Source organism: Pelophylax lessonae, assembly GCF_965119305.1.
Source record: "Pelophylax lessonae genome assembly, chromosome: 2".
Lineage (NCBI taxonomy): Eukaryota > Metazoa > Chordata > Amphibia > Anura > Ranidae > Pelophylax > Pelophylax lessonae.
Window position 1 is genome coordinate 702,320,432 of NC_138769.1, and position 25,669 is coordinate 702,346,100.

Here is a 25,669-nt window from a genome sequence, read left to right on the forward strand (position 1 = left end):
ATAGGAGCGACACAAGTCGCTCCGACCGGAGCTTCTTTGGGGCGACCCGGAGGCGACCGCCATAGACTTCAATGTTATGAAGTAATGTGAACCGGCGCTTATGTCTCTTTATCTCGGTTTTTGTATGTAATTTGTTTATGAAAATATAAATAAAGATTACTTTGAAAAACAAAAAAAAAAGAACTTACAGGTCCCTCTCAAAAAATTAGCATATTGTGATAAAGTTCATTATTTTCTGTAATGTACTGATAAACATTAGACTTTCATATATTTTAGATTCATTACACACCACTGAAGTAGTGCAAGCCTTTTATTGTTTTAATATTGATGATTTTGGCATACAGCTCATGAAAAACCAAAATTCCTATCTCAAAAAATTAGCATATTTCATCCGACCAATAAAAAAAAAAGTGTTTTTAATACAAAAAAAATCAACCTTCAAATAATTATGTTCAGTTATGCACTCAATACTTGGTCGGGAATCCTTTTGCAGAAATGACTGCTTCAATGCGGCGTGGCATGGAGGCAATCAGCCTGTGGCACTGCTGAGGTGTTATGGAGGCCCAGGATGCTTCGATAGCGGCCTTGAGCTCATCCAGAGTGTTGGGTCTTGCGTCTCTCAACTTTCTCTTCACAACATCCCACAGATTCTCCATGGGGTTCAGGTCAGGAGAGTTGGCAGGCCAATTGAGCACAGTAATACCATGGTCAGTAAACCATTTACCAGTGGTTTTGGCACTGTGAGCAGGTGCCAGGTCGTGCTGAAAAATGAAATCTTCATCTCCATAAAGCTTTTCAGCAGATGGAAGCATGAAGTGCTCCAAAATCTCCTGATACCTAGCTGCATTGACCCTGCCCTTGATAAAACACAGTGGACCAACACCAGCAGCTGACTGAAGCTGACTGTGGGTACTTGACACTGGACTTCAGGCATTTTGGCATTTCCCTCTCCCCAGTCTTCCTCCAGACTCTGGCACCTTGATTTCCGAATGACATGCAAAATTTGCTTTCATCCGAAAAAAGTACTTTGGACCACTGAGCAACAGTCCAGTGCTGCTTCTCTGTAGCCCAGGTCAGGCGCTTCTGCCGCTGTTTCTGGTTCCTGGGGAATGCGGCACCTGTAGCCCATTTCCTGCACACGCCTGTACACGGTGGCTCTAGATGTTTCTACTCCAGACTCAGTCCACTGCTTCCGCAGGTCCCCCAAGGTCTGGAATCGGTCCTTCTCCACAATCTTCCTCAGGGTCCGGTCACCTCTTCTCGTTGTGCAGCGTTTTCTGCCACACTTTTTCCTTCCCACAGACTTCCCACTGAGGTGCCTTGATACAGCACTCTGGGAACAGCCTATTAGTTCATAAATATCTTTCTGTGTCTTACCCTCTTGCTTGAGGGTGTCAATGATGGCCTTCTGGACAGCAGTCAGGTCGGCAGTCTTACCCATGATTGTGGTTTTGAGTAATGAACCAGGCTGGGAGTTTTTAAAAGCCTCAGGAATCTATTGCAGGTGTTTAGAGTTAATTAGTTGATTCAGATGATTAGGTTAATAGCTCGTTTTAGAGAACCTTTTCATGATATGCTAATTTTTTGAGATCGGAATTTTGGGTTTTCATGAGCTGTATGCCAAAATCATCAATATTAAAACAATAAAAGGCTTGCACTACTTCAGTTGTGTGTAATGAATCTAAACTATATGAAAGTCTAATGTTTATCAGTACATTATAGAAAATAATGAACTTTATCACAATATGCTAATTTTTTGAGAGGGACCTGTATACCTACCTTCTCTTCTTTAAAAAATTGATTGATAGGTGTGTATCTGGGTCTGAGATGTCTACCCCAGTTTAGTTGATAGAAAGCAAGCAGTTGGACACACATGTGCAGTACACACTCCATGCTAACCATGGGCAGCCATATCAAAGGTCAGGGAATGGGTGCAGGGCGGTACACCTATTCTTCGTCATACATTTAAATGGGCGCTGGACAAACCTGGCCCTGTAACCTATGAATAGATTTTTTTGAGATCTAAACATATCTGCCAATAGGAAAGAGAGAACAATTTTTGGCTTACCTTGATGTTCTTGTCTAAATCATATATTCCCTAATGCAATGACTCACGGTGATTTTGACTGCCACTAACCTGTGATTGATAGGTGTGTAACCGGGTCTGTGTCGTCTACCCCAGTTTCGTCTTTCAGATGACGCACATATTCATTTTTTTCTCTGTCTGCTACCAACATGCCTTCTGCTTTGAATTATGGACCACTTTCCACTGTCTCTCCAGCTAAGAATCCCTACAAATGCCTCACAGGGATTACAGAGAACATCTTAGAACATCTTTCCAGCGGGCTGCGAACATGTAACATTACCTGGATGTCCATCCTGAGCGCACATGTGCAGCCTCATAGGGCTCTGACTGAAGGAAATACGGACCACCAGTCCAAACTAATTCATGTAAAGGGCTCTCTTCTCTCCTTGGGGCAATCTTTTGTTTCTGTGAGCCTGTCGGGGAGGGCAGTCGTGGAATCTGAATTTATGGGCAATTCCCCTGTTTACCTGGAGCTGTTAGCACAAATGTGTCATAAATCTTCAATTCAACACAACAGTTTCATGGTGTATTTAGTGTCAAGGAGATGAAAGGATGTCTTGCTTGTTCCCTGACATGATGATAGGGTATTGAAATTCTCTTCTCCTAAAGACTTGTGAAGATTTGTGTTATGTATTGGTGAGGGCTGTTAGAGGTACTCAGCCGGCGGTCTGACTTTTAGCTTCACTTAGCTTTACTTCAGTATTGGGCACTTTCACCCTCTTCCTGCCCAGGCCAATTTTCAGCTTTCAGCGCTGTTGCACTTTGAAGGACAATTGCATGGTCATGCAACATTGTACCAATATGATATTTGACAGTTAGAGCTTTCCTTTGGTGGTATTAATTCACTCCTGGGTCTTTTATTTACTACTAAATAAACTAAAAAAGCCCTGATTGGCACTGACAGGCTGCCCTGATGGGCACTGATAGGCTGCACTGATTGGGCACTGATGAGACACCACTGATAAGGCTGCACTGATTTGGGGCACTGGTTTTGCACTGAGTGTAGTAAATTTTATGGGCATCTATACATATAGACATATACACACACACACACACACACACACACACACACACACACACACACACACACACACACACACACACACACACACACACACACACACACACACACACACACACACACACACACACACACACATATATATATATATATACACACACACACACACACACATATATGTATATATAGATATATATATATCTATATATATATAGATATATATATATCTATATATATATATATATTGTATATATTATAATATGTGCATACATATAGTGTATGATGGGTTCACATACTCAGGCATATGGGACAGGCCAGTGACAAGTCTATTTAACACATCAAAAAGTAAGTAAGGTAAGGCCAAATTGGTATTTGGGAATAGATATTTATCTAATTAGGCATTTCAAAGGGGACTTGTTGACCAGAACAGAGACTGACCAAACCAGGTTGACCTTTACATGTCAAAGGGGCAGATAATGACCCTGTGCTATGTTAATTCCAATAAAGACCACCTCAGCGTTTGAAGAGCCAACCTATGTAGTAGTCAAAGAATTCAAATTAGGACATTTCCTGAAGGGTTTTATGACTGCAGTTGTCCATACCCAGAAAGACAAAAGCAGATCAAAGGCCTAATAAAACTGGCCAATCAAATTGCTTATCCTGATCCCCAATGAGGAAAAAAAGGTATATTAGAAATGGGTTGTTTTGGTTAAGTTATGACAGGAGAAGCTGGGTTCTCTGAAGGTGAAAGAAATGTCCTGTCATCCATCTTGTATGTACCTCTGTTGACTTTTGTGAAGTCTCAATAAATGCATCTCTCTGGGAGAACTGGGTCTTTGCAAGAATAACTCGCATTATAGTAATAATTAATTAATACTACCACTACTATTATATCACTACACAGAGCAGGTCCGATCCTCCTCTTCTCAGGTCCTCAGGTTTGACCAGTGCCCCCCCAATAGCAATCTTCTTGCTATGGAGGCACTGGTACGTGCTTGCTACCAAGCCCAGCTCTATGCGTCTATAAGACACATAAAGCTGTGGCTTGGCCCTGCCCTTCCTCATTGGCTGTGATTGACAGCAGTGGGAGCCAATGGTGCCCACTGCTGTCTCAGCAAATGAAGAGAGGGAATCCTGGGACAGCTGAGTCTCTCATGCACATCGCTGGATCGCGAGGGGGCTCAGGTGAGTATTAGGGGGCTGTGGGGGGAGCAGCATACAGAAGATTTTTTTTCCTTCATAAATAGAATTTAGAGAGACCACTCTTCACAAAACTTTCCTGTCCGGGAAGACTTAATAGCACATTCCACCAGGGCAGTGCCAACTCTGTAGACTGAGTACTGAGTGTCACCTGAGGTTATTTGCAAGTCAGCAATATGGTCCTCCCAGAACACCTTACACTTTATTAGGTGAACCCGGCTCAACTCACGACAGTGAAATTTGGAAAATTTGTTGTGCAGGTGCATACTTACGCTACTGATCATTACAAATTTATTTCATGCCCTCCCATGTGGCAAGTTAGTACCCATTGTATGCTGTCATGTTCCAGGAAAATCGAAAACTGTATACTCAAATTTCCGTAATTTTCCTTTCATGGTGCATCTTCATGGCAGCATACAGATTCCCACCCAAATTGTGAGAGTTACAGAGAATGCTGCGAGCCGAGTCTGTCTTTGTTTCATGGTTAACCAGTCCAATCATGTTGTGGGCCATGAAGGTGCACCAGGAAAGAAAATTAGAGAAAGGTGAGTATACAGTTTTCTGTTTTGTGACAAGCACTTTATAACTGGACTTACATAAAGATTTATTCATTCATAAATGGTGATGAGTATTGAAAACATTTAAGTTTTACTAAGCTCTTCTTTTTAAAAAAACAAACAGTGAACTTCTTTTTTGCGACTCCCAAAAATAGTTAAAAGTGGTCTTGCTTCCACATAGCAACCACACCTCAGTGTAACAGCGGAGTGGAGAAAACGGATGTTCATTGTAAGGGTCACACTAGATTTATAAAACACCGGTCATGTTCTGCCTGACAGAATTTATTACCTGCGTTGGAAGGCGTCCAGGACTTTGCAGATTTCAGCGCTGCTCGTGAAGTGAAAGTGGCATGTGATTTCCATTATATTTTAGTAACCTTCTGCTGATATTTTACTTTTAATCTTAAGGAAGGCCCGTTCGTCCAGCAGGCATTGATCACTTTGTGCAGTCTCTAAGTGTAAGTGTTGGTTCACCGCCAAGGTCTTCATTGGGACCTCTGCGTTCACATACTTGAATGTGAGAAGCCTTACTCTACTGATCCTTAAAGAGAACCCGTTGCCACTCTACAATGCCAAAAAAAGCTGTTACCTGAAAAGAGAACAGTAAACAATCACCTCTCCCACTGGCCGTGCCGCCAAATGCTACTTTATTCATACCCCCCAACTTTTTGAGATGGGAACAAGGGACACCTATTAGAATAAGTATGTAGGCATAGGACACACCCCCTGCCATGCCCCCCTAATGGAGACTTGTACAAAAAATAATGATTGGTTAAATCCAAAAGTGCTTTTTTACCACCGCCTTTCCTTTATACTGGCTTTTGTAAATTTACAAATGCAGCAATTTAGAAATTGGATGAAAGGTTTAGCACCGGGAAACACTTTTTGATAGGTAAATAGTGCATTTTATATACAACTATATAGATCAGACCAAAATGAGAGACAAATGAGGAGGAAAGAGGGACAGAGGGACTTTGTTCCAATCAGGGACAGTCCTTCGAAATCAGGAACAGTTGGGAGCTATGGTTTATTGATAAGGAATCGCCCACAAAAATTTGGTAGAAAAGCCACCCTTCTGAAAGTGTTGCTGTCCTTTGTCCCATGCTTTCAGTGGTTCCTGTGGCTGACCTCCAAATCACTACTGTGTGATGGTAGAAGGAGGAACCACTGAGCTCTGTAGGAGATCGACACCTCTAGAAGTGGCAGCTTCAAAGCAGACTTCGGGGAATGATTCCTCATTAACATTTGGTGGCACCAGCGGCAGGAGAGGTTTTTATAGCCTTATTTTCAGGTAAAAGTTTTATTTGGCATTCAAGGTTGGCTACAGGGTTGCGTAAGACTCAATAGAGTGAGTTTTGTCATGTCCAAATATGCACTTTAGATCAGCGACAGAGTCGCTGTCCAGAAGGGCATACCAGTAGACAACATGGTTCCTCTAGGCGGACTTTTATGCCTCTTCCCAGGCTAATTCATGCCCCATACATGTAGGAATTTGGCTAATAGTTATGTACATGCACAAATGCATATGGGCACACACAGAGGAGCGCATACACGTGAGCATCAGTGTGTTCAAGTGCACAGGTGACAGATGTTGTCGCCAAATGGACTATTTAAACTGGGTCAGTGCTCAGGATCAGTGCTGCTTTGTCTTTCAGCCTCCTGTGTATCCTGTGACCTATATTTCTGTATCCTGATTCCAGTTGCTGACCCGGCTTGCCTGACCACTCTCTGAACTCCACCTGGACCGACCCCGGCTTGTCTTTGACCTCCGCTTCTGTCCGCTCCATTTTCTTCTCTTCCACCGATTGGCTCCTGACCCAGCTTGTACCCAGACCAAGCTCCTGCCTGCTCCTCTGTACCTGATCCATCCTGCCAGTGTATGACCAGGCTTACCTGACTCTGCTTCCTGACACATCCTGCTGTGCCTGCTGTTATACATTCTGCTCCCAGTGCATGCCTCACCTGCCTGCTATTGCCAGTACCAGTCTGCTTTAGTCTGCCATCCACCAGCTGTCTTCCAGCCCACCTGCTTCACTGATTACTGATGACTCCCCTGCCTGCCGCGGATACCCACTCTGCAACTAGCAGGACTTACAGACACTCGTGCCACTTTCCACTCCTGTGCCTTCTGTTCACACTAGCAGGGGCCCTGAGTCAGAGGAGTAAGAGAGGCCTTCCTCTCTGCAAAAGCATACGTTACTCCTGCATGCAGTGGCAGCTGGTGCTTAAAATGTTTGGGGGGGCACAACCAGAAAAATGTAATAGGCATTGCTTTGCGGCAAAAAACGCTGTAAAAAATTGCGTGACTTTGAGGTCACAAAAGTGTGAAAGGGGCCTTCAGTAATCAAGGTATAGTTTGCCCCCTTCAATGTAGAGAGATCATCGTGCCCCTTTTCAATGCAGAGTGACCAGCGTAGCGTGCCCCCCCGACTAGCACTTACCTGATGCAGCAGCGGCTTCTCCTCAGTCCCCCGGCGTCTCCTCGAGTCCTCCCGCCTACTCGGCCAATGGCATGGTTTTTGCCTTTCAGCCAATCAGGAAGCGGGTGTCGGACCCGCTTCCTGATTGGCCAGAAGAAGGATCCGAGTGACAATAGCGAATTTCCATTCGCTATTGTCACACAATGGGTGGGCTCGGGGTGCACTGCTCTACGCCCCGGGTCCTCCCTGTTCTGAAGCTGGCTCTAATCAGGTGACTCAGAAAAAAACCCCTATTGAACTCCATTAATCCGGCGCCCCGCATGCAGATTAGGGAGCCGGACGCATGGATAGGGGGGGCGGGGCCCTGCGCCCCAACACACCGGCCGTCACTGCTCGCATGCATATGTAAACAGTGATCGCACCACACAAGTGAGGTATTGTCGCGAACGTGAGAGCGAGAGCAGTAATTCTAGTACCAGACCATCTGTGCAACTCTTAACTGGTAACCTATAAAGGCGTTCAAAGCGTCGCCTATGGAGAATTTTAAGCACTGTAGTTTGCCGCCAGTCTACGGGAGGACGTAATTTTAAATCGTGACAGGTATATATTTACTCAGCACAACCTCATCTTTCACATTAGGCAAAAAATTGGGCTAACTTTCGTGTTTTTGTTTTTTAATTCATGAAAGTATTTTTTTTCCCCAAAAAATTACGCTTGAAAAACCGCTGCACAAATAACATGTGACATAAAAATTGCAACACCCACCATTTTATTATATAGGGCCTCTGCTACAAAAAAATATAATATTTGTGTGGTTCTAGTAGGTAATTTTCTAGCAAAAAAAAAAAAAGTAGATTTTTACATGTAGGAGCGTAGTGTCAGAATTGGCCCGGATACGAAGTGGTTAAAGACTTCAGTGCAGGGTTGGGATGCACTTTAGCATCTTTGCCACAACTACCAGAGATTCTTGCTCCAGCACTGGTAGAGGACTTGTTATACAGATGCCACAGGTACAGGAAGTGATCCAAAAGGGGTCACAGACAAAAATAAAAGCCAGAGAGAAATTTCTACTCTTCGCAACTCATTATCTAAATGAAAAAATAAATAAATAAATAAATACCTACCACTGCATCTAAACACCACAAACCAAAAAATTCTGTGCAAATTCACCTATCCATCCATCCATCCATCCATGTCTTCATGCTTTATTTTGCTGAGAAATCACGTTGAAAAACACCCCCCTAGCATTATTGGCTGTGACCATTTTGAGTAAAGACAAATTATTCATTTACTTCCTGGAACCCATCTGCCCTTAGCTCAGGCATGCAGGCAGGAGGGTGTGCTTAGCTGAGAAAACCCCTCCCCTCCTGAAAGCTCCTGAGATGTATGGCATCATTTGCAAGGGCCAAAAATTAGGAAGTAACTGAAGAAATATAAAAAAGTTTAAAACAAGTAAATATAATATACCTTCCTATTTATTTACTAATACTAGCAGCATAAGGATTAAGCATAATCAATGTTGATTGAGAGAGTGGTTTAGGCAGCATTGATTTTCTGTGCTTGCCAAACATAAATTGAAAAATAATTGAAAATAGATATTGTAACTAGCAACTTGAAGGTTGGTGAAGTGTTTTGTCAAAAGCTGAAGACGCGCCTATTAAGTTTCGTGACCTATTCAGTTACGTGCTTCGGCTGTCGCATTTATCCATTTGATGTCTGGCAAGGGCTGGTAAAAACTAAATGACTTTCCACCTAAGCTGGTTTAAAAATACCATCCTCGTGCCTCCAGTCCATTGGTGGTGAATGGAGTTTGGAAAGAATGTCATCAAATCCTCAACTAATCCTTCTACCAATTTAACAAGAGAACATCAAAGAGATTGTGCTGCCAGTATCGGCCCTCTCACAGCTGCTCCTCCACTGATCGGTAATTAACAGTTCTGGCTGGGATCTCTGCCAGTGATATTCCGGGACAGAAGGGGGTCGCGTTCCCTCAGATACAGGGCGACACATATTTGTGATGGCAACTCTTTGATTGTTTTGTAACATGGTGTCTGTAACCAATGTTGCATTACATTCTGTTTTGCTTTGGTGGAAAAAAAATGACTGTTGTCTATTTAATAAACCTATGCTTACTCTAGGCTAGCCCAGGCATGTCAAACTTGCAGCCCACGGACATCATTCCTGCAGCCCTGTGAAGGTCTCCTCTTCTCTTTGAAGAAGGGTGGGCATGAAAATGGGACTCTACAATGAAGTCGGTGGTGGGTGGGCTGGGCACTTGACTGCAGCTGAGGGTAAAAGGTAGTGGTTTGTCAACACAGCCAATTTTTCAGGCAATAAGCAGCTCTAGTATGCTGGCTAAAGTGTGAAGGCTTTTAGTTAAGGGGGTGGGCAGGCAGGAAGCAGTATGAAGGTGGTGGGCAGGCAAGAAGTGGTGTGAAGGTGGAGGGCAAACAGAGAGTAGTGTAAAGGTGGTGGCCAGGAAGAGAGTGGTGTGAATGTGGTGGGAAGGCAAGAAATGATGGGAAGGTGGTTGGCAGGTAAAGAGCAGTGTGAAGGTTGAGAGGCAGAGAACGATGTGAAGGTGGTGGGCAGGCAGGTAGTGAGGTGAAGGTGGTGGGAAGACAAGGAGCATAGCTCCCAACTGTCCCTGATTTCAAGGAACTGTCCCTGATTTGAAACAAAGTCCCACTTTTTTTTATAACTCTCCTTTAAGGATGCGTGGCAGGGGGTGTGTTCTATGCCTACATATTTTTCTTAATAGGTGTCCCTCGTTCCCATCTCAAAAAACTGGGAGGTATACAGGAGGGATGTAAAGGTGGTGGTCAGAGAGCGATGTGAAGGTGGTGGACAGAGAGTAGTGGGAAGGTGGTGGAAAGGTGTGATGGTGGTGAGCAGGCAGAGAGCAGTGTGAAGGTGATTGGCAGGCAGAGAGCAGTGTGAAGGTGATTGGCAGGCAGAGAGCAGTGTGAAGGTGATTGGCAGGCAGAGGGCAGTGTGAAGGTGGTGGACAGACAGAGAGCAGTGTGAAGGTGGTGGGCAGGCAGAGAGCAGTGTGAACGTGATGGGCTGGCAGAGAGCAATTTAAAGGTGATTGACATTTAGAAAAGGAAACGGCTGCACACCACCAAGAAACTTGAATGAAGCAAAGTAATTAGGAAAGAGGCGTGGTGGAGAGGTGTGATGGTGGTGGGCAGGCAGAGAGCAGTGTGAAGGTGGTGGGCAGGCAGAGAGCAGTGGGAAGGTGGTGGAGAGGTGTGACGGTGGTGGGCAGGCAGAGAGCAGTGTAAAGGTGGTGGGAAGGCAAAGAGCAGTGTGAAGGTGATGGACAGGCAGAGAGCAGTGGGAATGTGGTGGAGAGGTGTGATGGTGATGGGCAGGCAGGGAGCAGTGTGAAGGTGATTGACAGGAAGAGAGCAGTGTGAAGGTGATTGGCAGGCAGAGGGCAGTGTGAAGGTGGTGGACAGGCAGAGAGCAGTGTGAAGGTGGTGGACAGGCAGAGGGCAGTGTGAACGTGATGGGCTGGCAGAGAGCAATATAAAAAGGTGACCGGAATTTAGAAAAGGAATAGGCTGCACGCCACCAGGAAACTTGAATGAAGCAAAGAAATTAGGAATGTGGTGGAGAGGTGTGATGGTGGTGGGCAGGTAGAGAGCAGTGTGAATGTGGTGGAGAGGTGTGACGGGGGTGGGCAGGCAGAGAGCAGTGGGAAGGTGGTGGAGAGGTGTGACGGTGGTGGGCAGGCAGAGAGCAGTGTGAAGGTGGTGGACAGGCAGAGAGCAGTGGGAATGTGGTGGAGAGGTGTGATGGTGATGGGCAGGCAGAGAGCAGTGTGAAGGTGGTGGGCAAGTAGAGAGCAGTGTGAAGGTGGTGGGCAAGTAGAGAGCAGTGTGAAGGTGGTGGGCAAGTAGAGAGCAGTGTGAAGGTGATGGGCAAGTAGAGAGCAGTGTGAAGGTGGTGGGCAAGTAGAGAGCAGTGTGAAGGTGGTGGGCAAGTAGAGAGCAGTGTGAAGGTGGTGGACAGGCAGAGTGTAGTGTGAAGGTGTTGGGCAAGTAGAGAGCAGTGTGAAGGTGGTGGGCAAGTAGAGAGCAGTGTGAAGGTGGTGGACAGGCAGAGAGCAGTGTGAAGGTGGTGGATAGGCAGAGAGCAGTGGGAAGGTGGTGGAGAGGTGTGACGGTGGTGGGCAGGCACTGAGCAGTGTGAAGGTGGTGGATAGGCAGAGAGCAGTGTGAAGGTGGTGGAGAGGTGTGATGGTGGTGGGCAGGCAGAGAGCAGTGTGAAGGTGGTGGACGGGCAGAGAGCAGTGGGAAGGTAGTGGAGAGGTGTGACGGTAGTGGGCAGGCACTGAGCAGTGTAAAGGTGAAGGGCAGGCAAAGTGCAGTGTGAAGGTGGACATGCAGAGAGCTTACCCATACTTTAGCCCATTGGTGTGCACAGCCTATGGTATTAGGGTGTGCACCCCAAAGCTCAAAAACACATGCGTGTGTGTCTACATATACAGTATAAAGCCCTAGGACATTAATCTCCCTGCTGGCAAAGTGAAAGAGAATAACATAAGCATTTCTCTTATAGCAGAGCCAGTAAGGGGGAGATCTTTCCCATCCTTCCGCTGCTACACAGAGCAACAATGCTAATGCACACTAGTTGATTAGGGTGTGCCCAGGCACAACCAGCACACCCAGTACGCATGCCAATGTTGTAGCCACCACAAAGAAACTTTAAATCTGCTTACTGTAGATATGTTCCCTCGTGTGATTCCGAGTCCTCTTCACAGCGTTGATCCTCTGGCACTGCAATGAATAACTGTCTCAGGTCTAACATTAAAGGAGTCCCACTGGCTGCCCTCCACTTTATGTCCTCTCCTCTGATCACAAAACTCCATATATTGTTTACACAGAACGTAACACATTCTTTAAATTGGAAAGGGGATTATGTAATTTATCCGCCCCTCATTCATTTGGAATTTACATCTATTAAAATATTATATTAAAATATCTTTGTACTGCAGCTGTTGTGAATTTCTAAAACTGTCAAAAAATGTAGTCACTTTCTTGTACTATGGAACTCTGGTGACATGGTGGCATTCTATACACTGTGTATGTATTTCCCTAGAATTCCCACTTTGTGATTGGTCACTGCTTTAACCAAAAGTTCACACTGCAGCTTTACTTCTTACTTGTTGATCGCTCAGGTGACACTCCTATTTAGAAATTGGTTTACCAAAGGACGTGGAGGCACAAACAGCAATTTCACAGTATGGTATAAATCTGCAAAAAGCTTTATTAAATCCTTGGGAAGTATAAAGTCCTCCTAAAGAGGTGATGGGGTTAGGTTTTGTGGTCAGGTCAAGCTAAACAGACTTAGTGGTGAGGTCAAGGTTTACAAGTTAGAGTTTGGTTTAGTGGTTAGTTTGAGGTTAAAGGTTGTGCTAAGGGGTTAATCTGAGGTTTATCTTTTTCGGTTTAGATAAAAGGTAAGCTACTTTGGTATTGGGAGAAATATATAAAGTTTTTTTGGGTGCAATCACGTCATTGCTTTTGGTCTTTTATTGTTCTTTTCAAGTGTGAAATTACGCAGTCCAAAACTATTTTCAAAAACACCACTATGACGCAGTGCAAATGAATAGGCTGCTGGGTCAGATTTGTTCTTCTTATGCCTTTCCAATGGTGCTGACTGTCTGGGGAAAGATCCGACTCTGAAATGTTCTGTTTCTTTGCAGAAACAATTATTATTATTATTATTTTTAATTGTTCTTGCTTATACAACTGCTTTAAGGCCCCTTTCACACTTGTGCAACTTGTCATGCAACTTTGGACATCAGAGTTGCACGACATGTCGTTTTCCATGTTTTCCAATGATACCCATTTATATATGCACAACTTAAAGTTGCAGAAACTTCAAAGTAGTTCCTGCACTACTTTGATTTTAATGCGTTTTTAGGTCCAAAGACATAGACATTGCTTCAAGTCCAGTCAAAATCGTATCAAAATCGCGGTAAAATCGCGGCAACAAAATTGCGGTAAAGTGTGAAAGGGGCCCAAGTATGATTTTAAACATGAATGAAAAGAATTTAGTAAAATCCATTTTATACGTCTAACTGTCTGTAAATACGTTTTCAATTTTTTGTACTACAAATGTCTCCTGGTAAAGTAACTATTAAAGAAACAATAATCCAATTTTCCAAGCAACAAGTGATATCAACTGATATGCAGCAAACACTGCAACTATAATAAATTCTAATCAATATATGTTTTGAGATTTGAGGTTTTTTTTTTACAATCTAAGGGCTCTTTCACACATTTGTGTCATCCGTTCCGTGTGTCCGCATATCATCCCATCCGTTTGCGGATGATATACGGACATAATGTAAGTCTATGGGGATTGCGGATGTCAGCGGATGACACCGCTGACATCCGATTTTGCTTCCTTTCCGTTTTTTGAACGGAGGAAAAATAGGGTTTTCTTCCGTTCCAAAAAAGTAACAGAACTGAAAGGAGGAAAATCGGATGTCAGCGGATGGTATTCCACTGACATCCGCAATGCCATTGACTTGCATTATGTCCGCAAATCATCCGCAAAAAAATAGGATGATTTGCGGACATACGGAGCGCCCGTGTGAAAGGGCCCTTAGGATGTCAGACTTCTGAAATTCTGTATCTCTGTGCCAAATCCAAAGTTTTCTGGTAGGATTGGGCAGAGTAGTAGTTGATGGGTTAAAAGTCTAAAAAAGGGGGGCACTTAGATTTCATTTGCAACTGGACCACTGCTCCTGTAGCATTCCATTTGCCATATCCGTATGCCATGTGCATTGCTTATCTACGAGCACTGCAGATTCCTGAACTGTGTCATAGATGATCAAGATAAGTACAGGTTGGTATGTTCTAATGTGAAAAAATAGGTTGCATAAAATTAGTGAACATATAGTGCATATAATCAAAAATAATGAACTCTGTCCATAAAGCTGCAAAAAAAAAGTCCATATGAATAATCAGTGTCAATGTAAACAAGGTCAGTCCTCCACCAGTGGTCCTTCACCCAAAAACAGAAATGCGCACTCACCAGACCATGTTGCTGTCTTATTAGGACAGCTAATGCGTTTTTGTATATTATACAGCAGGTCTTGAGCCAGAAAGCAAATCAAAAGAGAGGATGACACCGGAGAAAATTCCTTCAAGTACTCCAACCAGCAGGAAGTTATATCAATAGATATGCAAGAGAGAAAATGCTTTCCATAGTGTAGTATTTATTAAAAGACAACTAGAAACAAGAAAAAGCCAAACACAAAGGTCCAATCTTCAGAACATCACTTACATGAAAAGCCACCAGAACCCACAATAGCACTGATGGCTAGGACCTCTGGACCCTGAGGAAGAGTTTTCACACGAAACGGCCGTAGAGCAGTATTACACGCCAGAGGTCCTAGCCACCAGTGCTATTGTGGGTTCTGGTGGCTTTTCATGTAAGTGATGTTCTGAAGATTGGACCTTTGTGTTTGGCTTTTTCTTGTTTTTAGTTGTTTTTTAACCACTTTACCACCGGAGGATTTTGCTGTCTTACGTCCAGGCCACATTTTGCGATTTGGCACTGTGCGACTTTAACGGACAATTGCGCAGTCGTGCGACGCCGCACCCAAACCAAATGTACGTCCTTTTCTTCCCACAAACAGAGCTTTCTATTGGTGGTATTTGATCACCTGTGCGATTTTTACTTTTTGCGCTATAAAAAAAAAAAAAGAGCGTACATTTTGAAAAAATAACAATATTTTTCACATTTTTCTATATGAAATTCCCCACAAAAAAAATGTAAAAATCAAATTTTTTTTACATTTTTGGTCAATTTGTTTTCTGCTACCTATGTTTGGTAAAAAAAAATCACAATAAGCATATTTTGATTGGTTTGCGCAAAAGTTATTGCGTTTACTAACTAAGGGAAAGATTTCTGTCATTTTTGGTGTTTTTTTTTTTACGAGTAATGGCAGCGATCTACGATTTCTTTTTGCGGGACTGCGACATTGCGGCAGACAGATCGGACCCTTGACTGACATTTTTGACACTTTTGCGGGTACCAGCGACATTACTACAGTAATCAGTGCTATAAATATGCACTGTCACTGTAAAAATGACACTGGCAGGGAAGGGGTTAATTTTACTGGAGAGGGAGGGGTTAATGTATGCCTGGTGCTTACTAACGATGTGTGGGGGGAGGTGACTGAGTGACACAGGGACAGATCGCAGGTTCAGCTATGCTGAACCCTGCAATCTGTCACTGTCTGTCACTTAGGAGATCCGCCCGCTTTGTTTACACAAGCGGGCGGATCTCCAAACTCGATTCCCCGACGATCGGGAAAGAGCAGCGGCGATCACCGCTGCTCCTCCCCTGGCCCAATTCCTGCTGTGACTGAATACAGCGGGAGCGCACCTCTGGCGGCGCACGAGCGTCGCCCACAAGGGGAGGAGTCCAACGACGTAGGACTACGTCGCTGGACAGGAACTAACCACTGTGCCGCAGTAGAGGCACAGTGAGCGGGGGTAAAGTGGTTAATAAATACTACACTATGGAAAGCATTTTCTCTCTTGCATATCTATTGATATAACTTCCTGCTGGTTGGAGTACTTGAAGGAATTTTCTCCGGTGTCATCCTCTCTTCTGATTTGCTTTCTAGCTCAAGACCTGCTGTATAATATACAAAAACGCATTAGCTGTCCTAATAAGACAGCAACATGGTCTGGTGAGTGAGCATTTCTGTTTTTGGGTGAAGGACCACTGGTGGAGGATTGACCTTGTTTACACTGACACTGATTATTCATATGGACTTTTTTTTGTAGTTTTATGGACTGAGTTCATTATTTTTGATCATATGCACTATATGTTCACTAATTTTATGTTTTAGCGCTGCAACCTATTTTTTCACATGTTTTTTATGTTTGTATATTCACATCGTTTGCAAGCTGCTGATTAAATATTTTATTTTAAGGCGCTGACTTCACTTTTATGTTTATTTTTGGTATGTTCTAATGCATTAGTGGTGTTGATAGTGACCTGAGCAATAGCATCAAAGAGGTACAAGCCAAGAGAATCAGGTGTTCCCTGGAAGTAGGTGCCCTTTTGCAGGGGTGCGGGTAGTTTTTATTTTACAATTTACCTGGTACGGAAATTGGTACCTCTAGGGTTTAAGGGACTGTCATGGCCATATCAGTTTTTTTTTTCTGGGCCATTGGGTCTACAAAGATGATTGTTATTGTTTTTTTTGTATATCTTTTGAGAGTGCTGCAGGTTCCCATTGCACTTTGTGTCCTCAAAGTTGAGATGTTCAGCAACATCTAGAACACAGGTGTCAAGCACAAGGCCTGTGGGCCGAATGTGGCCCCCCAGGCCATTTCATGTGACCCTTGCACCTCTCCTACAGCTGCCGCACCCCCTTGTCTCTGCCCCCACCTTGTCTCAGTAGTCGGCAGCAGAGGACAGGACTCCCTTTGCCAGATCCTGTGCTTCTCTGTGCTGCTGCAAAGAGGCTCGTCCTTGCCCCCCCCCATTCTCAGCAGTCTGCAGCAGAGAGGAGGGCAGAACTCCTCCTACAGATCCTGTACCTCTCTGTGCAGCCACAACACCACCTTGTCTCTGCCTCCCTTGGTCCCAGCATTCAGCAGACTCTGTAAGCAGGGTGGGTGACTCTTGACTTCTGATGGTGGGGGGGCTCTTGACATCTCATGTAAGGGTGTAAGGATGCGTGGGCTGCTCTGGACATATAATCTTACAGATATAACCGGCCCTTTGAGGGCAACCATAATGGTGATGCGGCCCGCGATGAAATTGAGTTTGACACCCCTGATCTAGAACATCTGCATTGTCTTCTGTGTTCCGTTCTACGCCTCTTTTTCAACCAAACCTGCTCTGGTAACATAAGATTTGGAAACTAGTTGCTATAAACAAAATGATCCTTTTTTAATAAATAAGGCTTAAAATTACCATGTGTTGTTGATTCCCCCTGCACTCAGTGTCAACCAGTTGAGATGTTCAGCAACATCTAGGACATCTCCGTTGTGTTCTGTGTTCCAGTGTTCTGCGCCTCTCCGTCAACCAAACCTGCTCCAGAAATATGACATTTGGCATCCAGCTACTATGAACAAAATTATTATTATTTTTTTTTTTAACACATAAGACCCAATTTTTTAATCTATGGATACAGCAGTAGAGTTACACAAGTGTCAGCCATCTTGTCCTGTCATGGCCGTATTAATAACTGTTAGAGAATTTGATGAAGGGTACATAGCGGGAAGCACAGAGGCTATCTAAACAGAATCTGTCTTACTCTGCTAACTTACTGCTTGCTTTAGACGGCCCCCGGGAGCTGAAATCCTAACTTCTCAGCCAATATCCAATGCTCCAGTGAGGCATTTACTTCACAACTGCGGTAAAAGAAGTGAAAAATTGTTGTAATTTCCTCTGTGGGCTGCAAAAAAACCCCTCCAGAATGTAATATTGGGTGGAATTTTACGAGGTTCCAGGCCTCTCTGCCAATGGACTGGAGGCAAAAGTACTCAACGGATATATGTTTTAATTTACAGTACACAGAGCAAAGAAAAGTTTAGGTAGTTTTCACTGCAGGAAAGGGAAAGTGCTAATGTGGACGTGTTATAAGCTGACCATTTTAAAAGACTAATGCTTCTTGTTGGGGGTAAGCGAAGGCAAATTTAATCCTTAACTCGGTGGAATATTTAGCAAGGCCCTAAAGTAAATACGTTTCTCACAGGCCAGTAGGCCGTTACGTGACTCGTGTGGTTTCTCGGGTGAGTTATGGGGTGCCTTGTACAAGGAAAACACGGCACTGAACAAGCTTGCTGACTGAAAAACCCTTGACTGTGATTACAGGAAACCCCAGGAATCTTATAAAGAATGCTGTTCCCCCCCTCCGTTCTTTCACAGAAGGGCCTTCCTTCCTTGTTCCTTTAATATTGGTTTAAACTTATATAGAGTGTTGTAATGGCTGAAGCATATAATTACATTGTTAGATTTATGGGTGCCTGTGTTCAAAAATGTACAGCTTTATTAGTCCAGTGGTACTAACACAGGATGTAGCTAAGTTAGAGAAGGACAGGAACCTCTGTCAGTTTTTACCTTTCTGTCTTGCCCCTGTTGAGGGGAGATTTTCCTCAAAGTTATATTGCAGTAACAGAATGAAGGGCAATCTTAGTAGGGAAGGAAAGATTGCCTACCTATAGAAGGAAAGATTGGAATCCCCTACAACTTTTCATTGCTGTCTCTATCCCAGCTGGAGATTTCCCCCCACTTACTGCCCTGATAAAATGTTATCACTAGGCAGGCCCATTGCATCAAGGCAGGCAAAACAAACAATTGCTTGGGGCCCCGAGCTGGCCTGGGGCCTCAAGACCCAAGACACAGACTGACATTATCCCAAAAACCCAAAACACAAACGCAGCGGATGCGCGCCGCGCCTCACACACACAGGCCGGCCTCACAACACACAGGCGGCCTGTGACAGGCCGGCGGGCGGGCACACAGCGGAGCAGCGGCATGACATCACGCGGCGCCGGCTCGCTAGGGGGAGAGTGCGCGGCGGTGGCGGCGCGCACCTGCGCAGTGCGCACCAGCCCGCCCCAGCCTAGGCGGCCTAAAGCGCGCACGGGAGTGGCGCCACCCCACCAGGCCCACGAACTCTGCCAGAGAGAGACACGCCATGAGTCATCACATCCTCCTCACACACGTGGACCAGACCAGGCCAACGACAGGTATGATCACACTGACAGTCTGTCACTCCATTTTTTCGTGCAAAAATTGGACCAATTGTCCAATTGGGAACAATACCTACCTGTTAACAGACAGCTGGATAGTCCCATAGCATAAGAAAAAAGTCCCCCTGGTATCATCTAGGGCACATGGTGGGGGGTCCTGTAGGCTTTGCGTGTTTGTGGGGGGGCCTCCATGTCCATTTTGCTTGGGGACCCCAAATTCCTTCAAACGGCCCTGTCACTAGGAATTTCCTCATGAAGACCTCAGACAGTAATAAAAATATCCAAAGAGGTTCTAACTACTCCCAACTATGCACAAAATAAAAATAGGCTGGAATTATGCTTTATGGTACACTGTTGTCAATACCCAGGATTTAGGTGAATTCAATGTATGCAGAGTACACAGACAACTGATGAAGGTTTATTATTCAGGCTTAGTTACAATGCACCAGTTCACTACTTTCCTTACAGTCAATATTCTCTCCTGAGAATGTAGAGAGTACTTGGCAGAAAATTGGATCCTCATAGGTTTTTAAACACTGGTGGGTGACTGGCAGGGAGCATCCTTGGTATCCAGAATGCCATGGATGTTGTTATGGGCTACCACTTACTCTAATTTGATAAGGACAGTACCAATTTCACTGAAACTTGAAGAAGGTACTGAAGGTTGGAGTGAATTTATTATGAAAAATAAATATATGCAAATTCTTTTGGCCCACTGGTAAGGGGTGCTGACAACCTTTTAGACCCCTTTTCTCCAAATAGGATCCCGGTTGCTGGGTGGAAGTTACATAGTTACATAGTTTGTGAGGTTGAAAAAAAGACATCAGTCCATCCAGTTCAACCTATGATGTGTGTGTGTGTGTCTACTGTTAACCGTACATTGTATACCCCTGTATGTTGTGGTCTTTAAGGCGCCCATCTAATAGTTTTTTGAATCTATCAATGCTCCCTGCTGATATGACTGTTTGCGGAACTGGGTGAGAAGATGGCCGAAAAGTTAGAGGGGCTTTTAAACTAGGTGATGGGGGGGGGGGGCAGGGTACAGATGTAGAATTAGCCAGTCGAAAGCAAGATCCAGAGGGCAGAAATGGGGACATTCGCGGTAGGGTGTTTGGAGCTCCTAAAGCCAGGAGGGGTATGGGGAGAAATCACAAGAGCAGCCTAAAAACATCAAATGAAGATATTTGTAACCGATCACCGATAAACCGATTACGAGGCTTGTATACCAATGCCAGAAGCCTGGCTAACAAGATGGGAGAGCTGGAGCTGCTGATGTTTGAGGAGGACTTAGATTTTGTGGGGATAACAGAGACTTGGTTTGAGAGCTCTCATGACTGGATGGCGACCATTCAGGGGTATTCCCTTCATCGCAGAGATAGAGAGGGTAAAAAAGGGGGAGGGGTATGTCTGTATATTAAGAACAGTATACAGGTAAATTTGAGGGATGATATTAATAATGGAGCTATGGACGAGGCAGAATCCCTATGGGTAGAGCTTCAAAGGGAAGGCACGGTGGGGAGGGTAATATTGGGCGTATGCTGTAGGCCCCCCGACCTGAGGGAGGAGGGGGAGGCGGACCTCCTTTTACAAATAGGATTGGCAGCAAGGATGGGAAATGTCATTATAATGGGGGACTTTAATTATCCAGATATAGACTGGGCAGAAGGAACCGCGCATTCAGCCAAGGCTCGGCAGTTCCTAAATGTTTTGCAGGACAATTTCATGGGTCAGATGGTGAACGCACCGACAAGAAACAATGCGATTCTTGACCTACTGATTACCAACAATACAGACCTGCTCACAGATATATAAATACGGGGCAACTTAGGAAACAGTGACCATAGGTCAATTAGTTTCAGTATTAATTACCGTAATAGGAAACACAAGTGGAGTTCTGCAGTGGCTTTCATGAGAATAAGACCTAGTTTGTAGGTAAAATCTACAAAGAGACCTACCATGTCAATTACAGGTGGAGCTCCTCTTTCCTGGGGGGGGGGGGGGAACAAAGAGCAGGAACATGTTACCCCAAGGACCTCTTTGCGCTGAGAGTCTTTATAAAGCTAGTGACTAAACTATAAAGCTTGCATCAACCAGAGTCTGGCCAAACAAAAGTTTTGGCTTCTGTCTGGAAGTTTGTAGGGTGGTCCTGGTTTGTTTCCACAAGGCCTTTACAAGCTGCCAGGCACCAGCCTCTAAATACAGTTTACAGGGTGCCACAGGTTGAAACTAATACTGTCCTGTGTATGGATGGTGGGTTGAGACCTAGACTTTCTATCCTCCTGGTCCTTACATGTTTAATCCCCCACTTCCCAAGGAGTAATCACACGCCTGATCCACACATAAGCTTCCAGGACCCGTACGGGCGGGTTGGTACCAGAAAGCAAACCTCTCACTCCACATCCCAGTTATTGGCTGTATTGAAAACTTCTCCTGTTAGATTATCTCACCGAGTCATTTTTCACATAGCCTATACAGTTCTTTTGGAGTGAAGAACTAGAGGAAACACCAATCTCTCCTTCTTTCTAGGCTCCTTCTCCAGACTTTTTGTTCTTAAGTCCTTGTATCCATCCCCCCTTTTGTGAACTCCAAAGAACAGGAACTGACCTCAGCCCAACCCCTGAAGAGGAGGCCATGCATCCTGGCACAGAACCTCTTGTCTCTCTAACTCCCAACCAGAAGCCCCTGGCCTAAAATCCACCTACAATATATAGGGGCTTCCATAATGCTATACCAAGTAGGAGCAACCCTTAAGGGGAACTCCACCTGCCGGCTTTTTGTAAAGCAACATATGAAATTCACTAAATGTTCCACAGCAAAAAGTACATTGGCTGCATTTCAATTTGATCCAGGGACACTACAAAAGCACCTGTACAGTGGGTAAAGGAAGAAAGGCCAGATGACAGAGTCAGAATGATGGGCTACACTGAGAGAGTGTCTCAAGTGCTCTAGAAATAGAGTGAGGTAAGAAAACTCTAGGGTAACCATTCTCAAGTAGACTTTCATGGAACCCCAGGGTCCCTTCAGAAGTTGCTAGTGGTTTCTTGAGCTGTGGCTGATTAACCTCCCATTTAATGATACTTGCATAGTTTCAAGGCCAACACCACTTGTCAGAGCCACCTGCACAAATCCAGTTTTCTTTTTAGCTGTTTTTAAGGGGGGCATTCTTTCCACTAGCCATCAATGTAAATGGCATTTTTCTACCGATCACTAATAAACTGTTTTTTGTAAGAGTTTCCAGAGACCTGAACAATATTTCAAGGGTTCCTCTGGGGCAAAAAGGTTAAAATAGGCAGCTCTAGAGCTATTCTGAATCAATGGGTAAAGGGTAAAGGCTGGATGATGTCTAATCTCTGATGCCCCACTCAAAGAGCCAATTGAGCACTGCCGTAAGAAGTTGGGACATTGGTTAATTGTGTGCCCTAAGTTACCGGAGTGGTCTGCAGACTGTAATAGGAGAGCATATGTCAGAAGGAGATGAACTTGAAGTACAGCTGAAGTAAATATGTGTGCTGATTCCCCCACACTTGACCCACTGGCCTCTGGGAATGACCTTGAGAGGTCTCTCGCCATCTGACATATTGCCTCCTGCTCAATCTCTCCAGCACAGCTAAGCTGGCTATAACTGGGTAGAATTTAGATAAAAAAAACTATTTAGAAAAGAATGTTCTAAGAAAGTTCATTTGTTTTCTAATCATTATTAGGTCAAGTCAAAGTTTGTTTATGACCGCAGTGCTTAAAGGAGCAGAATCTTTCTGAAACAAACACATTTCTAATAGTGTATGTGTTTTTTGTTCAGTAAAGTCCATTCATTGCTAAATCAAATGTTTAAAGCATCTTTTGAATGACATTCAGATGTTCTGAGAATTTTCTGGGAATTTTCATACAAATTTTCCTAAGACTTCTAATAATTTTTGTTGAAATTTTATCTATCTATGTCCAGCTTTAGTTATGTAGCTATGTACAGGGTTTGCTAGTTTGCAAAAAATGGCACTGGGTTGTTTTAAGAATTTAGTATTGTTTAGGCACATGTGAATGACTCCAGTCTTTTTGTAATATCATTTTTGAGAAAAGTAAAACAAGTTTGTATGATCGAAAGCCAGCATATTGTCTGTTTTTATTCAAATGTCTAGGTCACCAAATAAGGAGGCGGGCGAACTAGCCATAGCAGCCCATGCATCTGCTCTGGGATCCATCACTGTATTATTAATGATTGTAGAGGTTGCTGTGCTGTCCTCTACCCATGTTACATGTCCAGTCATGAAGAGGTGACATCAAATCCTCTCAGCTTCCTTCAGTCGCTTCCTGGCAGTCAGCTGTGAACCAGGTACTACATTTGTACAAACTTAATTACCTGAACCGGAAGTGCCCGAAGAAGTTCAATAAAGTTTGGTCTGCTTGGATAGACTCTTGGGGTACTGGAGCAGTTTGATGATACCAGCTTGTTACTATTGTCAATGTTGTGCATTAACTATTCATTGATAGTTGGTATCTTTGCCTGCTGACTACTATACTGGTGTTCTTATGTGCCCTCTCCCCATCCCCTTCTACCCCCCTCTTTTTACCCCCTCACCCCTCGCACCCCCCTCTTCCTCCTTTTCTTTCTTTCCCAAACCCCTTCCTCCTGTACCCCCTATTTCCCCCTTGTATTGACTTGGGGAGTATTCCTGCCCCGTCTACCCCCCGGTCACATAAATTTGAAGGTCAGGTTTGGAACCTTTAGAGCCGGTTCACACTGAGGCGACACGACTCCTTACTACTTCGGGGGCGACTTGTGCAATCCCGTGCACCACGACTTCGGAGCGACTTGCAGGGACTTCACATAATGGAAGTCTATGCAAGTCGCTCCGAGGTCGCCTCAATGTAGTACAGGACCCTTTTTCTAAGTCGGAGCGACTTGTGTCGCTCCTATTAGAACGGCTCCTGTAGCGGTCAATGGACCGCGAGGGAGCGCGACTTTTCAGGCTGACAAGTCGCCTGACAAGTCGCGCTAGTGTGAACCGACTCTTACTTCCGTATTGTTTGTTTGTTTCTTGGTTGTCTGCATTGCTTTGTCCATGCTTATGCACTTTGTACCTCATTAAAATAGATTGTTCTGTAAAAAAAAAAAAAAAAAAAAGAGTTGAAATCGGATGTACAAGAGGAGACTTCAGAAATCATTGCTGCTAGACACAGATCCCCCTTGCAGGCTGTACATTAGGGAGAATTTATTAAGCTTGTAAGCAGGTGCAGTTTACTTTCCCCTTTCAGGTGGCACTTAACTGCAGCGGCATTGCAGAGAGAGAGGAAATCAAGAGTAACATGGTTTTTCTATGGTTTCCGGGGTCACTGGGGAAGCTATGTGGTTGGATGATGTCATTCCATGTGTCTCTGGCAGCCCTATTGGGTCAGGCAGAGTCTATTTAAGACCCTGGCTCCCGGGCTTGGTGTGCTTTCTGCGTGTGGGTAGTGTAGTGATAGGTCACCCGACTGTTAGGGACAGTGAATAGTGATAGGGAGAAGTTCCAGATGAGTAGGGAATGGACAGGGACACGCCATCCTTCCTCGAAGCCTCCCCATTTGGGCACAAACTGGCCAGGTCCCATTTTGCCCCTCAAGACAGAAGCTGTTGGCACATCTGAGACCTGCTCTGCTACATATCGCTGTTACATAGTTTGAGTGTTCCCGGTCTAGTGCCTTCCCACTAGGCTTATTTTGAACTTTAACATTAATACAAGTTCTATTTCTGCAACTAGACCTTGAGTGTTTACTGCCGCCACACCATGCTGCACCTCCCCACAAGCTGTCCTAGTTAGCAGTTGAGTACTCACTGTGATAACTAATTCACATTTCAGGACAAGTTTTTGGGGGGGTCTTCCTCCTTCTCCTTGGTCAAAGCAAAACATTTTTATATCAGTACTAAGGGGGACCCCAAAATCTTGCCCTAAAAATGTAACAGAAAGCATGCTTTCACACCATACTGCACATAAAAACTCAATGCACTGCTCAACCCAACTGTGTCTTAAGCTAGACACATGCTAGTAGATTTTGGAATGAAATTTCAGACAAACTTTTGTACAAACGTTTGTACAAGGCTATTTCATCGACAGACTGAATATTAAAAAAAAAAAAAAATCAGTTTGTGAAAACAAGATGGCCACTGGATGGAGTTAAATAAGAATTTATGTCCTACGATCCTCAGCTTCATCTAGTGGCCATAATTCTGCATTTTCCCGAACCACTCTTTTTTATGAATGAATACCATTTGACCTGTAGAGGAAAAAGTCTGTGAATATTCCATTTTTTTCCTATTTGCCTAGAACCAATGTGCCAAACGTTTTGCTGAGTGAAACGTTATGCCAAAAATTTTATAAATACAATATAAATACACCCTTTTAGTGCATAACTTTCCCTTCAAAGGTGACAACCTTTGAACTTTTCCTGCCTTTTACATTTAACAATTATTCAATGAATATGCCCTGCATGTGTTCTAATAAACGGGCTTAATTTATAGCTGCCCAGAGCTCTTCTTAAAAAGAAAGTTCTACCTTTCTGGATGAACACTCAGTTACATGTAACAAGAGAGGAATGAACATAAATTCTCCAATAATTAATATATAAAGTTTATATTGGGTCTTTGGGGTCCGGCTCTAAATTAAATC